Genomic DNA, 15,955 nt, shown 5'->3' on the forward strand with positions numbered 1-15,955 from the left:
CATTACCTCGTTTGAAAACTTGTTTCGATAACCCAAATCATTGAACTATTCCACGAATGGTTTGGATGATACCCAGAACACGTCGTTAAGCAAATTAACCATACAATTTTATTAGGGTTCTGTAAATTTTTCCTACGGATCCGTATTTCTGCAGAATTCAATTTATTCTTTAGGTCTACGGAAAATTTCGTAGAACCGACATCACTGTCTTCCATCTGTTTTGTTTTTATTCAACACAGCTGACGCGTTGACAGAACGAGGGAAAAGCAACTGGTGAAAAAATTGGTATGAACGAGGGATGCTCTGGTTGCACATCAATGCTTGGGGATGTGGATGATAGATGGTGCTAGTGGGCATGTAAAATACGCTTGACAATATTTTTTGAAGAATTTTCTTCTAAGAGTTATGTCTGTTTGTCTGTGCCTTGTGTTTAGTTTGTATTTTGTACGTGTGGTTTTTTTTTCAATGTTTGTTTTCAAGATGAATAGAAATAATTTCATGTTTTAGGATTAATTAAATATTTGTATCGTAAACCACATTTCAAACCTCCTTCTCCCGTTTCCCATCCAAAAAAATTGTAAATCTTTACTAACCTCGAGACAACCGCGAGTACTCGGTCCAGGTCCTTTAACTTTAAATATATGACAGTAATAATGTATAACGAAAATAATAACTCGGCTCTGTAAAGTTTATTCAATTTAGCCTGCACGAATAAAGTTCTTATTAAAAAAAAAAAAAAAAAAAAACAATTAGCAGTTGATATATGTTTCGAAATTCTACCGCCACTAGGAACTAGTCAAAACGACCATTGGATTTAGAAAAACTTTGAAACACCCTAGCGGATTAAGATCGGGGCTGGATGGCGGTCACATATCCTTCGCCCAGAACGGATGATGTTCCTGCAACCACTTCTGAGTGCGGTTCGAGGTGTGGCACCGAGCCCCATCTTGTTGAAATACAACATTTGGCTTCGGACCGTACTGTTCTTTGATCCACGGAAGAACATACTTACTTAAAATCCCGATGTAGACCTCCGTGTTGACTTTGTCACCTTCTGGAATGAACACATGGTCCATTATTTTGCCATCGGAAGCCACCAATCCAAACACCATAACGCTACCAGGATGCTTGGTCAGATATACGTTCTTGTGCTCGTCGGCCACGTCTTTTACCGGAAGAAAACTAATATACCGGTTGGTTCTGGAATTTGATACGGGATCGATGATAAACATGCTCTCGTCGGTGAACAGGATTACCGGATTTTTTCGCTTAAGGAAGTTCAAGATTTTCTTGCATCGTTCGACTCGTAGCTCCCGGATGCGGTTGGTAATCATGTGAGTTTTTTTTTTCGTGCCCTCGACCTCGCCCCGCAATCTTCCTTTACGATCTTCCGTGCCGTAAAGTCACTGATCCCGAATTCCTTTGCCATTTTCCTTGTTGAACGCACTGGATTCACCCGAATCTTCCTTTCGATAGCAGCGATAACCCTCTGAAGCCGAGCTGACCTCGGACGACCTGTGGCCACCTTCGCGGATAGTTGTCTAAAACCCTTTTGACGGTCCACCGGGGCACTCCCACGGCAATTGAAATGTCTTTTTGCGACATTTGCGCGTGGGACAAATCACGAATACGCTGTTACTTCGTCATGGTGCAACTGTCAAACTAAGTAAATCATTTTCTTTTATACACAGCCTACTACGGTTACGTGCATGCAAATAAAACCAAGGCATTGTATGCACAGGTGAAACGGGAACCTTATTTGTACGATGGTGCAAACATTATCACGCATACGGTACAATCGGTTTGGTAGCTTTGACAATGTTATATAGAACATCTGGAACTATTTAAAAATAAAAATAGTAGAAGTCTCTGTGCCTAGGGGCACAAACGGAAGCTTGACGTAGGATCGCTAGTGGACGGAACAACTATGTTGATCATTTAGTTCTTAACTCTTTCCATTTTGAATTGGTGGCCCTGGAAAGGGTCGGTTGCTTTTCAGTTGTGAATTGAACAGTCAACTGGATATTTTGACATTTGACTAGCGTAATATAAAGAAAATTCTAGCAATTCTACTAAACATCCAAATAAAAGTTATGTATTGCAATAAAATGCAATAAAGTTGAGGGAGACAAACCAGCCCAGGGCTGAAAGTCTCCTTAATAAAGATATATATAAGAAAAATAAAGTAGATAAACCATATAAACACGATTTCAAATAGAGAAATACAGATGAAGCCATACTAAAGTTTTTCACAAAAAATTTCTGAATACACTTAGGTATATAGGTTTGAGCAACAGCTAGCGAATTCAATATACTTTAAATCTGCAAAATGATTAGATAAAGTTGAAATTTGTTTTGATTAGAAGAATTTGAGAATATGAAACATCGCGCAAACATTTTACAGCATATACTTAAAAAAATTTCAATGCTTATTTTAATTTTTTTTTTTATTATTCTTGGGTTAAAAAAATTACTTGGCAAAGATTTTTGTAATCTCGTACAAAAATAAATTAGAAAAATGTGATTGTTTTTTCATGAATTTTTTTCAGGTTTGTCTCTCATTACTGGGGCTTGGTTTTTGAAAGAAAGATAAAGATACAAATAACTCAAAAAAAAAAATTGAGATTCAGGATTTCGAGGTCTTTTAAATAGATTAATTCTTTAGAAAGCAAACTTAAGTCATTCTTCCAGATTCCAAACTATGAACAAACTATTTCTGAACTTCAAATGAACTCAAAGTATATTTACCACCATCCGCAATAAGATCATACTTGAGATTTCATTCGAATTATTTTAAAATTTATGTCAGTCAGAAACAGATTCAAACGATTTTTACGGAGAAAATATGGATTGAAATTTGAAATAATGTGTCAACACTTCGTCGTCTTCGTATGCGTGCTTTGGAACGTGTTGGACGCATATCCGTCCGTTGCTCGAATTCAAATGACTAAGAAAACTGTAGTAAGTAGTAAAATTATGTTTATTTTTGTTGATTTAGCATTTTAATTGATAAGCCTACCTGGCTCTTCATCTTTGTTTAATTTATTTTTTGTGTTTTTCAACTAGCTGACAGAATACCCCTTTAGGGGTGTGTTTTGTCTGAATTGAAAAAAAGTATGATTTGATCTCAGACAGGTGTCTCTGAACCTTTCCAGGATGAATACTCTCCGTTCTTCTAGTGCCTGAATTCCAGCCAGGAGGTGGATCTCAACATTTCTAGTCCGCGGGAGACCATCCTAAGGATCTTGTTCTGGATCCTTTGGAGTTTAAGGTGATGGCATTTCGCGCAACTCTCCCAGATTGGCATCCCGTATTCTATTACGGGAAGGATGATTTGTTTGTAGAAAGCAAGCTTATTTTTCAGGGATAGAGTAGTCCTCCTGTTGATAAGTGGATACATCGATCTTTTCAAAATGTTACACTTGGTTTTGGTTTTGTCAACGTGCTCCCTGAAAATCAGCTTGCGGTCTAGTGTTAAGCCGAGGTAGACTACCTCTTTCGAACATTCCACCACTGTGCCGTTCAGGCAGATCTTATTATTCACCGACGGAACAAGTCTGGGAGATTTAGAGTGTGGAAAGATGATAACCTGGGTACTTGCCGCGTTGATACTGATCTTCCAGCTGTTCAAATATTCAGACAGGACGTCCAGGCCTCTCTGATGTTTGGTAGTCAGAGCTCCGATGATCCTATCCTTGTAGACGATGTATGTGCCATCTGCGAACAAAGACAACGATCCACCATCAAGGAGAGCCGGCATATTGGAGGTGAACAGGTTTAACCTAGGATGGGGCCAAGGATGCTTCCTTGTGGAACCCCGTCACCGATGTTGAAAGCATTCGATGTGATGCCATTCAGAGAGATTCGGAACGTCCTGTTCGATAGGTAGTTGTTAATTATCTTCACTAGGAAGATTGGAAGACCATAGTACTGCAATTTGAAGCAAGCCATCATGCCAGACATTGTCGATGCTTTTTCAACGTCCAACAACGCCATGACAGATGTTTTCGAAAGAGACTTGTTCCGTCTGAGAATGTTTGTTCCTCGAGTCAGCTGGTGGACGGTCGAACGACCTTTCCGAAAACCAAACTGTTCCTCGAGTAACAAGTTGTTTTCTTCGGCAGATGTTAGGAGCCGGTGGTAGACTGCTCTTTCGAACAGTTTTGATAACCCTGAGAGAAGACTGATTGGTCGATAACTTGAAAGAGAGGACGGATCCTTCTCAGGTTTCCGGATTGGTATGACTTTAGCTGACTTCCAACACGAGGGGAAGTAGCCAAGTCGGAGGCACAGATTAAAAATCAGTGCCAGATGGTTGTAGAATCTGGAAAAAATATTGGAAATCTGATGGAGGTTGGTTGCGTTTTCAGCAACCTCAGCTTCGTGAAGGCTGACCATGTTTTGTCCGGGATTGGGGGAGCTGACGAAGTGTTCACCTATCGCGGCAGCCTTCTCTTCAGGGATTATCAGATGAACCACTGGGTCGCCGTAACGATCCCGTGGTGGAATGGGTCTTGGCTTATTTTTAAGAATTTTTGTTAGTTTCTAAAAGGTGCACAATCTGTGAGAGAGCGGATCCTGTTAGCAAAGTCCTGGTTTCTGAGGTTCACCATCCTGGCTTGGATGGTTTTTTTAGGCGATTACAGTGGGTATAAAGGACAGGCAGACCAGAGCATTGGTACTGTCCTTCAGTTCTTCTACTTTAAACGGGTCGAAATCAATATTTCTAATTCTAATGCTAATTCTGACTACAAACAAAACAACAAATAGGTATTGAATATTTTTCAAGATTTCTAAAAATCGGTGATTCTCGGTAGGAAAAGTGAAAAATCGATAGTTTTTAACCTTTTGTCTGTGAATCGGTAGGCATCCCGAAAATCGGTAGAACTACCGATAAATCGATAGGTTTGGCCATCCTGCTGACGACACGTTGCTAGCCAAAGCGAAAACTTACGACGGGTACCACGACCAAACGACCGACTTAAAACACCGAACGACTCGAGAGAGCGAGCGAAAAGAAGATCGGACTGTACAGCTTGATGATCAAGTAGAGAATCAGTGGTGTCTGCAACAGGTTGGAAGTCCGAAGAATATCAGTGTCCACCCAGCTAAAGCTCCCCCCTTTTTTTAGTTTTTTTCTCGTTAAACTTCTTCTCTCAACAAGCTTAACGTTTAGCAGAAAGACGCTCAACACTTTTTTCGGCGAATTTATGATCCTGTTTCACGTCATAGTTCTTCGGTATGGCTGTTCAGATAAATTAGTACTCTTATTTATTTTCTCTACTGCGCTCAATCAAACGAGAAGAAATAAGAAGTTATGTCGGTTACGCGCTCGAAACGAACTGAAAATTTTTTTACAATAAATCGTTACTCGATTAATTGGACTTTTAGGCACCCTTAGAAAATAGTTTAATTACATGTTTATTGGTGGTCCTTCGAAAATGTCGAACAACAGAATTGCAACGAGCAAGTGTAACCCAAGAACCAAAAGCGGTGCGATGCTAGTTTTCATTGTTATGACGACGACTGAATTAAGGGTCTTAAGGGTGAAAGTAAATTCTCTTCATCGATTTCCTCTTTTGATGACCATGGCTTCACTAACCGATTTCGCACTTTTTCTGCTAAATATGCTCGTCTTTTATCCAAAACAACTAACGTATCAATGTAGGGTATACGTCCCTAACCTCGGTCTAATATGCAGCCATAGATTACGTTTTTAATCATAACTCATCAATTAATTTACCTGCAAACGATATTCTACTGCTAAATGGTATGCTTAGATATGCTTATCATGTCGTTTGCTATCAGGAACCGCAAAAAGTTGAAAAACTTACTTTTTTTAAGACAAAAACTCACCAGGGAAATGTATGTAATATCGGTCTATTGTCCCCAAATTGGGTCTATTTATGGATGCAACTTCGTCCTATCCTGTTTGATTCTCAAAAAAAACGCTCTTGGTAACGTTTTCTTATGTATTTTTTTTTATCACTATCACTGTTAACTTAATACTCTTCATTCCTCAAAACATTTCTTAGAGAAAATTTTACGAAAACTACATTAAATCACTCAAGTTAAAAATTAAAAATTAAAAATTTCGCTTATCGTCTTTCGACCGCAGAATATCTAAATCAAAACATTGTGATGTTCATTATACAGATTTGGCAGAAAAAATCTCCCTTCCTGTTCGTTCCTTATCATCCAAATGCAAACCACATTGTTGACGTTACTCTTATTGCTATATGCTGTCAAATGAATTTCATGGGCCAAAGTTAGGAACATAGAAAAGAAATGTGTCCCTAAAGTTGGGTCCATGATTTACTTGTGAAAACGTTGTTAAACAATTAAAATAAACATAAAATATTCAAACAGTAACTGTGAGTTTTACGTCTAGTGTGTATTATCAGGTAATTCCATTCAATAAATGCCATAATCAGGCCATTTGATGATCGTCAGTGCAACCTTCCCATCTTAACCTTAGAAGTCATGGCGGCTAAAAACTCCGAACAGAGTGATATTCTCAACCAGTTTTATTACTTACGAGAGCTGAAAATGTATTGAAATGTTGTGATATAAATTGATTTGTGTGTGGTACACATTTATCAATCATCAGTGATCAATATTTTCCTTATTTTTTGTGTAATATTCCTTAATTAATTATTTATTTGCGTGATAGGCCGAATGAAAGGACTAGACCCACATTACATACCGTAACCCTATATGTTTTCCGTCGAGTTATTAACGAAATAAGGCCTGTACTCGAAAAAAAAATGCACCAGACAAAAGTTTTCGCCAAAAATTTATTTTAGGTCGGATTTTCTTGAAACTTTCAGGGAATGAACTACATACATATGGATTATGTTTCGGCATAATTACTTTATTCAATTTCCTTTGCATCACTGAAAGCCTGCACCTTTCCCTTGAGATCCCTCATTACATTTTGTGCAATGGTGGAGCCGACCTTTTTGGTCACTTTCATCCATTCTTTCTTCAACTCCAGCTCGTTCTTAAACACTTTAGACGATTTTCGAACTTTGACCTTCATTATGGCCCAAAATCTTTCCACCGGACGAATCTCTGGTGAATTTGGGTGGTTGGCGGTTTTTGGTACAAAAACAACGTTATTGTCTCTGTACCAATCTAACGTCGATCGTGCGTAATGGCATGATGCCAGGTCCAGCCAAAATAATGTATCGCCTCCGTGGGACCGCAGGAAGGGCAACAGACGCTTCTGGAGGAACTCGGTAGGGTAAATTTCGCTGTTGATGGTACCCATTGTGATGTACGGTTTACTCAGTTTACCGCATTGGCATATGGCCTGCCAGAGCAAGTATTTTTTGGCGAATTTGTCCACTTTCTTCATCCTTATGTCTTCCGGAACATCAAACCGTGATTTGGCAACGTAGAACTCCAGCCCTGGTATCTGATTTGCGTCTGCCTTGATGTAGGTTTCGTCATCCATAACCACACACATCGGTTTCGTTAACCACTTTCGATCCAGCTTCCTTGCGCGGGATTTGGCCGCCGTTGTTTTGATGATCACGCCGGTTCGGTGCCTTCCGGACCTTGAATACACTAAGCTCGTTTCATGGTTTGCTGAACGAACCAGGTGGAATACTTTACCTTCAGAATTCTGGAGAACATTTTGTGTGGTCGTTGGAGGCGTGTGGTTCTGAATATGGCGATGATTGTGCAAATGTTACGCAATTGCATTCGCACACGCCCGAAGATCGGAGGCAAATGCCACTTCGACTTGTTACGTTTACTATCGACTTTCTGATGACAGTGTTGGGGAAGCAGTTGGATGTACGTAATAGGTGGATTTGTTAGTTCGACGCTTTTGAACAATGTTTGACATTTACCACTTTTTCAATAGTTTCTTGTTGAAAATCAACAGTTGATATCGATCCATAGAAATATTTCTGATCGATTTGTGATACAACTATTGAAATTAGTCCAGGGACAGCTGAGTTATTAACATTCAAAATCTATCACAGTTTCGTGACATGTTCCATTTTTGAATTTCACAAAGCGTACCTTTTTTCATGCGGCTCATAGCCATTCATGGGACCAAGTGGCATGGTTTTTAATTACCTACATCCATAAGTAATTCGCTGTTAATATGTGAAAGTGAACTGCTTACGTTCAGAAATTCAGAAGACGAAATAGTAGTTAAAATGAATACTTTTTATCATATGTGCATAAACGTTTTGGGATAGGCAAGTTAATATTAGCAAAGCGTTTATATTGAACTTTTCAACCAATCTATATCTAGTATTTTGACATCACCAACTGATCTGAAGAAAATTAGTTCTGCAAATTATGCTGTGCAGAAATACCGTGAAAGTCATCAAAGAAATAAAAAGCACTTATTTGCACTTAATGAAGAAACTAACTTAGATGATAACAAAACTGTCGATTTTAATGAAATTATTGAACAGCTTACAGAGAAGTTCAAAATTAATGACATCAATAAAACTTGTAATAATACTTGGGATGTTTTATGAGGATTTAAACCTGGCTGTTGTTAGCGGCGCTGGTGGTGTAGTGGTAAGAGTGATTGCCTCTCACCCCAGTAGGCCTGGGTTCAATCCCAGTCGGCGCCGCCGGGATGTTCTGAGGCATAACATCTCTGATCACGCCTTCCTTCGGATGGGAAGTAAAGCCGTTGGTCCCCGGTTCATGAGTTGATGGGTCGATAGGTAGGGTCGTGTGGGAGCTGCCTTCCTGGCACGTCGGTAGCATTGGTGCTCAGTACGGAAACAAGATCGACGGAAAACAAATCAAGGAAAAAAAAACCATTCAATCAATTCTGTGAAAACGAATTCTCACATGACCATAATTGAGAATGATCCATGCCTTCGTCAAATGACTAAGCAACTGATACCAGCCATTCGAAAGAGGTCCGTTTTGATAGCGAATGTCCTAAATAGACCTGTGCGCCGCCGCTGACGATTTTCATGCGCAGCCGCCGCCGATGAAATTGAGCCGGCGCGCCGCCGCATTTAAATGGTTCACGCCGCCGAATACATTTATGTCACGCCGATGAAAAACCCGTAACATCTTTTCGGTAAAATGCATCTTGAACGCGTTGAAATTAGAACTTGTGTGCACGATCGTTCGTGGCTACTCAAAATTGATTGAAAATCCACTCACTTTAATTAGAACAAGATCTCTTCTAAATTGAGTATTATAGCCATAACTGAATTTTGAGTGAAACGGTTAGGTATTTGTTGATGAGTTATTGCTACAAATTCCCATCAAATATAGGGATATATCCCATATTGGGAAATGAGTCAAAAATACACAAATGGGCAAAAATTTCGCTTCATTTATTTTTTTAGGATTAAAAAAATCAAAATCTGAAAAACATTTTAATCGAGCATTGCATTTACAGCAAACAAAATACGTTTTCACATCCACTGTTCCATTTTCGAATGATTTCTTTTGAAATTTTCAAATTTTCTGCTACGACGGAAAGGAAAACTTCGTCATCAAATGGGCTGAAAACTCAAAATTGAGATCCACCTTTATTTATTTATTGTTGAGTCAATGTAACTCATGATTTGAGGTTTTAATAGTAGTTATGTAAATGAGTCATAACAAAGGAGTTTGTATCATATCAGGCAGCGATTGTCATATAGTTTTTGACGTTTGTTCGCACTTTTTCTATCTACATGGAGAAAAAATACTACCCAAAATTTGAGTTCTTTTTACTTGATATTGAGTACAGCCTCTCACTTGCACTCTTTATTGATGTCAAAAAAGAAACGAGAGATTCAACCCAACGATATAGTTCAGCCCAATAAGATACTTTTGAGTTTTGCTTATTCTCAAATTTACGTGAATTAAACTTATTTTTGGGTAGAATATAGTTACGAGTAGGTAGTGTTTTGTTGGTTTAAAATGGAAACTACTGTATGCGATTTACTCAAGTTTGGGTTATTGGGCTGAGCCCCGGAATTAAGGGAAAAGCCCTTAATTTTGGGTAGTTTTTCATCTCCGTGTAGCACACAGGAATGAATTCAAGGGGTTGCTAAGCCAGTATTTTTTCGTTTGCTTGCTATTTTTCACTCACACACTTACAACCAACGCAAAACAAATACGTGCGGTGTAAGCGACAGCTGTAAAATATGCAATACATCCAAGTTTGTTATGGGCCATAAATTTATCCAGCTTTTCATGCTCGGTAATGGCGGCCTGTTTGTATGAATAAATGTATCCTTCATTGTGCTATCTGGAGGTTCGGATTTTGACCCTTCCCTTTCCCTCTCCCAGGAACAGAAGAAATGGAACAACATACGCCCTCCAGTTAGTGTCACAAAGCACAGTGAAGGATACATGTATTCATACAAACAGGCCGCCATCACCGAGCATGGAAAGCTGGATAGACCAGTTAAGGGTACTGTCAAATTTGTGAAATCCTATAGTGGAAAGATTTTATGTCAGTCCCGTGGATGAATCATTATTTTTCCTCCTGCTCACACTTGTTCGAGATAGTATTTTGGTGCGCTGATCTAACGTCAAAAATTTTAGATTGGTGGTTTCGTCTCGATGAGCGAGATCTATAGGTGAGGCAGAAGGAAACTAGCTGACTCTTTCTTCTCTCCATCCGACGAAAACACCGGATGAATGAAACAGTGGACTAGGGTTTCCTTCTACCTCACCTATAGATCCTGGACATTGCGGATATTCTATGCTTTTGGAAAATTAGAAAGCTGCAGTATCCTTGGTTGACAGCCTTGGTTCGCAAGGTATTGTGTGTGCCCGCCACTAGCACGCCAAGTGAACGAGGTTTTAACATAGCTGGGCTGACCGTATCTGCACGTCGGTCATGCATCCACCCTAACAATGTGGATAAAACAATCTTCATTCATGACAATTGCAGCATTTGCAAAAAATAGAGTTTTGCAGTAAGCAGTGGCTTACTGACGAGGATCGGATTTACATAAAGGTGAATAAGTGACTATTATTAACAACACGTTGATATTTGACCTTATTTTTTGAAGCTCTTACAAGTTGTGCAGGATTCTACATATATATGAAAGAGATCATCTTCAAATACATAAACAAAAAGTTATATAATACTGCAATGCGTGTACATTCAAATATGTATCAGAGTAATACAAGCATATAATTTATCGCTATCAACATATTAATAACGTGTAATGCTCAATAAATGTAAGAATTCCTAGGGCCCATTAAAATGTTACGTAATGCAACAGATTGCTTTTAAATACTATCCACCCCTACATAACGTACTTTTCTTATACTTAATAAAAGGGTTGTAACACTTTGCCATACGACTCTACTCCCTGCAATTTTAACCAGCGCTTGACATCTAAACAAATTCCGCATGCACCGTTAATGAGAACGGCTCAAAATTGAGTAAGAGTTACTCATATTCGAGTTCAGGTTACTCAAATTCGCGAAAACGTAGGTGACTCATAGAATGAGTAACTTTTCCGAAGTTTTTGAGGGCTTCTCGAATATGAGGAAAACTGATTGTGGTTTTAGTCTGTCTACTAGTATACTTCTAATCTGTGTACAATTTTCTTAAATTTTTACCATATTCGAGAAGTTTTCCCCGGGAAAGTGTCGGGAAGTTGACTCATACTATGAGTGACCTACGTTTTAGCGATTTTGAGTAATCTGAACTCAAATGTGGGTATCATTTTTTGTTCATGTGCGATTGGTTTGAAAAGTATTTTTTCCTAAATCATTAAAAATAAACTCACGCCGACCAACGCCGCCACGCCACCGCCACCAAAAGCAAACAGCGTGACGCCGCCACGCCGCCGCCGCCAGCAGAAAAAACATATCACGCCGCCGCCGAAAATATTTTGATCGGCGCACAGGTCTAGTCCTAAATGTATTTATTTTCATCAAAAATGTTCAATTGATTTTGAGAATTTACAGCACTGGTTGGTGCACTTACATGACGTGATGCTCCCCGTTTTCCCGTCAACTTACCTAGCTGCCCTGATTGGCTAATTCACCTATCAGTATTTTCCCGACTTATCTTCAATTTTTTATATTTTTTTCCTTTTAAGAAAAGCTCATGTAAAATGCAAACTTTTGGAATATTTATAACATTTGAAAATTAACAAAAATTGTACAACAATAACTTTTGGTAATTTTTTGTTGAACTTTTTGCTAGTCCGCTTTTTTATGAAATTTACACACAGGAAACAATATTTACGACATTATAAATCGGTTTTCTGTACAAAAATTACACAGAAGGCTTGCTAACAAGAAGTTTAAAAATATGTCCTAAAGTTGATGGTCTACGATTTTTTTCAGTTTTCAAGTGCCCATGGTTTTAAATATTCCGTGTGTTTATATTTTTCATTTTAAAAACTTAAAAAATTGTAGACATCCTCTTTGAAATATTTGAGCTGTATCACTTTTTTTTTTAATTTTTACCCAAAATAATATTAACACATTTACCATGTATATTTTTCCCAGAAATACTTTACTTTTATCATCAACTTTGTTTCAGACAGCATTTCGATCAAAAATGACGCTACAATATATTTTTTTTTTTTTATATTAATTTATTTGTACAGGCTCAATCGAATAAACTTTACAGAGCCGAGTTATCATTTGCATTATACATGATTCATGTCTTAAATCTAGAGTTAAAGGAATTGAACCGATTACTCGCGGTCGTCTCGAGGTTAGTGGAGATTTACAATTTTTTGGATGGGGAAAGGGAGAAGGAGGTTTGAAATATGATTTATTATACAAATATTTAATTAATCCTAAAACATGAACTTATTTCTATTCATCTTGAAGACAAACATTAAAAAAAAACTACACGCGCAATACACAAACTAAACACAAGGTTAAACAAACTTACAATCTAAGGTTAGTATTCTTAAAGTAAACATATATGAGTTTCATAAACTCCAGATCACGTCTAGCCAAAATATCCCGAACTGGAACATTAGGTTGTCTACCTCGAGCCCGAAGGGAATCGCATAGCTCAGATCTGACTCCAAGATGCTCAGCACAAGACCAAAGGATGTGATCGGCGTCTTGGTAACCTTGTCCACATTCACAGAGATTGCTGTCTCCCAGCCCAACACGAAACAAGTGAGCGTTTAACGAATAGTGATTGGACATGAGGAGAGACATCAGACGAATGAAGTCTCGACCCACATCCAACCCCTTGAACCAAGGACTCTTCGACACCTTAGGGATGATCGAGAATAGCCATCGTCCCAAACTTCCTTCACTCCATTTATTTTGCCAGCTGGCGAGCGACTTTTGACGATAAATGAAGAAAAATTCATTGTAGGCGATTTGTCGATCGTAAATATCGCCTTGCATAGCGCCCACCTTAGCAAGTGAGTCCGCCTTCTCATTGCCCGGAATCGAGCAATGAGATGGGACCCATGCAAAGGTGATGACAAAAGATCTTAAAGATAAAGCACTCAGAAGCTCTCGTATTTTCATGAAAAAATACGAGGAGTGCTTTACCGGCCTCATGGATCGAATAGCCTCGACAGAACTGAGACTATCCGTAAAAATAAAATAATGATCTGGTGCAAGTGAGGCGATCGTTTCTAGCGTATAATGTATTGCCGCCAGCTCAGCAACATATACGGAACAAGGAGCTTGAAGCATTCGAGAGGCGCTATGAAATTCGTTATAAATACCAAAACCAGCGGACGCCTCTATTAATGATCCATCTGTGAAGAACCATCTTGCGGAATCAACTTGGCCAAACTTTGCAGCGTAAATTGACGGAACAATCATGGAACGATGATGTTCTGGGATCCCACGAATCTCTCGCGTCATGGATAAATCAAAACTAACTGAATTGCCGAAGTCGGAGAAGCATACACGATGAGGATTATGCTGTGAAGGGCTGACATCCTGAGTTATGTACACGTAGTACAATGACATAAAACGAGTTTGAGGGTTTAGCTCAAGAAGCTTCTCAAAGTTTTCGATTACCAGTGGGTTCATAACTTCACAACGGGTGAGGAGCCTGAGGGACAATTCCGAAAACCGATCCGATAGTGGCAACATGCCCGCCAACACTTCGAGACTCATCGTATGAGTCGAGTGCATGCATCCTAACGCGATACGAAGACAACGATACTGGATACGTTCCAGTTTGATGATGTGAGTTTTAGCCGCCGACTGGAAGCAAAAACTACCGTACTCTAAAACCGATAAGATCGTTGTCCGGTACAACGTTAGAAGATCTTGCGGATGAGCTCCCCACCACGTTCCGGTAATTGTTCGGAGAAAATTGATCCTTTGTTGGCATTTTCGTCTCAGATACTCAATGTGGGATCTCCAGGTGCATTTGGAATCGAACCAGACCCCAAGATATTTGAAAGACATGGAATGAGTGATCGGTTTACCCAAAAGTTGAAGCTTTGGTTGTGCTGGGCTATGCTTCCTAGAAAAAACGACCAACTCAGTTTTCTCCGTGGAGAATTCGATACCTAGCTGGATAGCCCAAGTAGACAAATTGTCTAAGGTATCCTGTAAGGGTCCTTGCAGGTTGACCCCTTTGGGCCCTGTCGTAGACACTACGCCATCATCTGCAAGTTGTCTCAACGTGCAGTTGTCACTTAGACAATTGTCAATTTCTCTGACATAGAAATTGTACAAAAGGGAGCTTAAACATGAGCCCTGGGGGAGACCCATGTAACTAAATCGAGAAGCTGTAGAGTTTCCATGAGAAAAGCTCATATGTTTCTCTGACAGCAAATTGTACAAAAAGTTATTAATTAATGGGGAAAGGCCACAAGCGTGGAGTTTGTCTGAAAGGACTTCAACCGATACTGAATCAAAAGCCCCCTTAATATCCAAGAAAACAGAAGCCATTTGCTCTTTTTTAGCAAAAGTCAACTGAATTTCAGTGGAAAGCAACGCGAGACAGTCGTTCGTTCCCTTACCCCTACGGAAACCAAATTGAGTATCTGAGAGTAGGTGGTTCGTCTCAACCCATTTGTCGAGGCGAAAAAGGATTATTTTCTCCAACAATTTTCGAATGCACGATAACATCGCGATGGGACGATACGAGTTATGATCTGACGCGGGTTTTCCAGGCTTTTTAATGGCTATAACTCTCACTCGCCTCCAATCATCTGGAACAATATTGAACTCCAGGAACTGACAAAACAAGTTCAACATGCGCCTCTTAGCGACGTCTGGGAGGTTCTTCAACAAGTCGAACTTGATCTTATCAGCCCCCGGAGCCGAATTGCGACACGAAAGGAGCGCGAGTGAGAGCTCTAGCATTGAAAAAGGCTGGCTGATCTCGTCTACCGAATTCGTCGTTTCGCGAGGAATCATCTGTGCCGGCACGGAATCAGGACATACTTTTCGCGCGAACTTGAGAATCCAACGATCCGAGTACTCCTCGCTCTCGTTGTTTGAAGACCGGTTACGCATCCTTCGCGCCGTGTTCCAAAGCGTATTCATCGACGTTTCGCGCGATAAACCGTCCACGAATAGCCGCCAGTATCCGCGTTTCTTGGCTTTAATGAGGCTCTTGAGTTCGTGTTCAAGAGTCGAGTACGCTTCGAAATACTCGGGTGTTCCGCGTTTCCGGAAAAGCTTAAACGCGTCGGACTTTTTACGATAAACCTCAGTGCATTGCTGGTCCCACCAAGGGGTAGGAGGTTTCCTACGAAAAGACGTTCCTGGAACCGGCCGAGTTTGAGCTCGAAGCGCGCTGTCCAAGATCAGATTGGAGAGGAAGTTATATTCCTCCAACGGTGGAAGCTCTTCTACCGACTACACGGCTTCATCTATCGCGGTATTGAACGTTGTCCAATCGATATTACGGGTGAGGTCGTACGCGACGTTAACGGATTCCGACGAATTGAACCCACTGGCAATCGAAATGCCGATCGGCAAGTGATCACTACCGTGGGGATCCTGGATCACATTCCACGTGCAATCCAACGATAATGAATTAGAGCAAAGT

Source organism: Ochlerotatus camptorhynchus, unplaced genomic scaffold (assembly GCF_037179485.1).
Source record: "Ochlerotatus camptorhynchus isolate MF236.1 unplaced genomic scaffold, CSIRO-AGI_Acam_v1.1 ptg000300l, whole genome shotgun sequence".
Lineage (NCBI taxonomy): Eukaryota > Metazoa > Arthropoda > Insecta > Diptera > Culicidae > Ochlerotatus > Ochlerotatus camptorhynchus.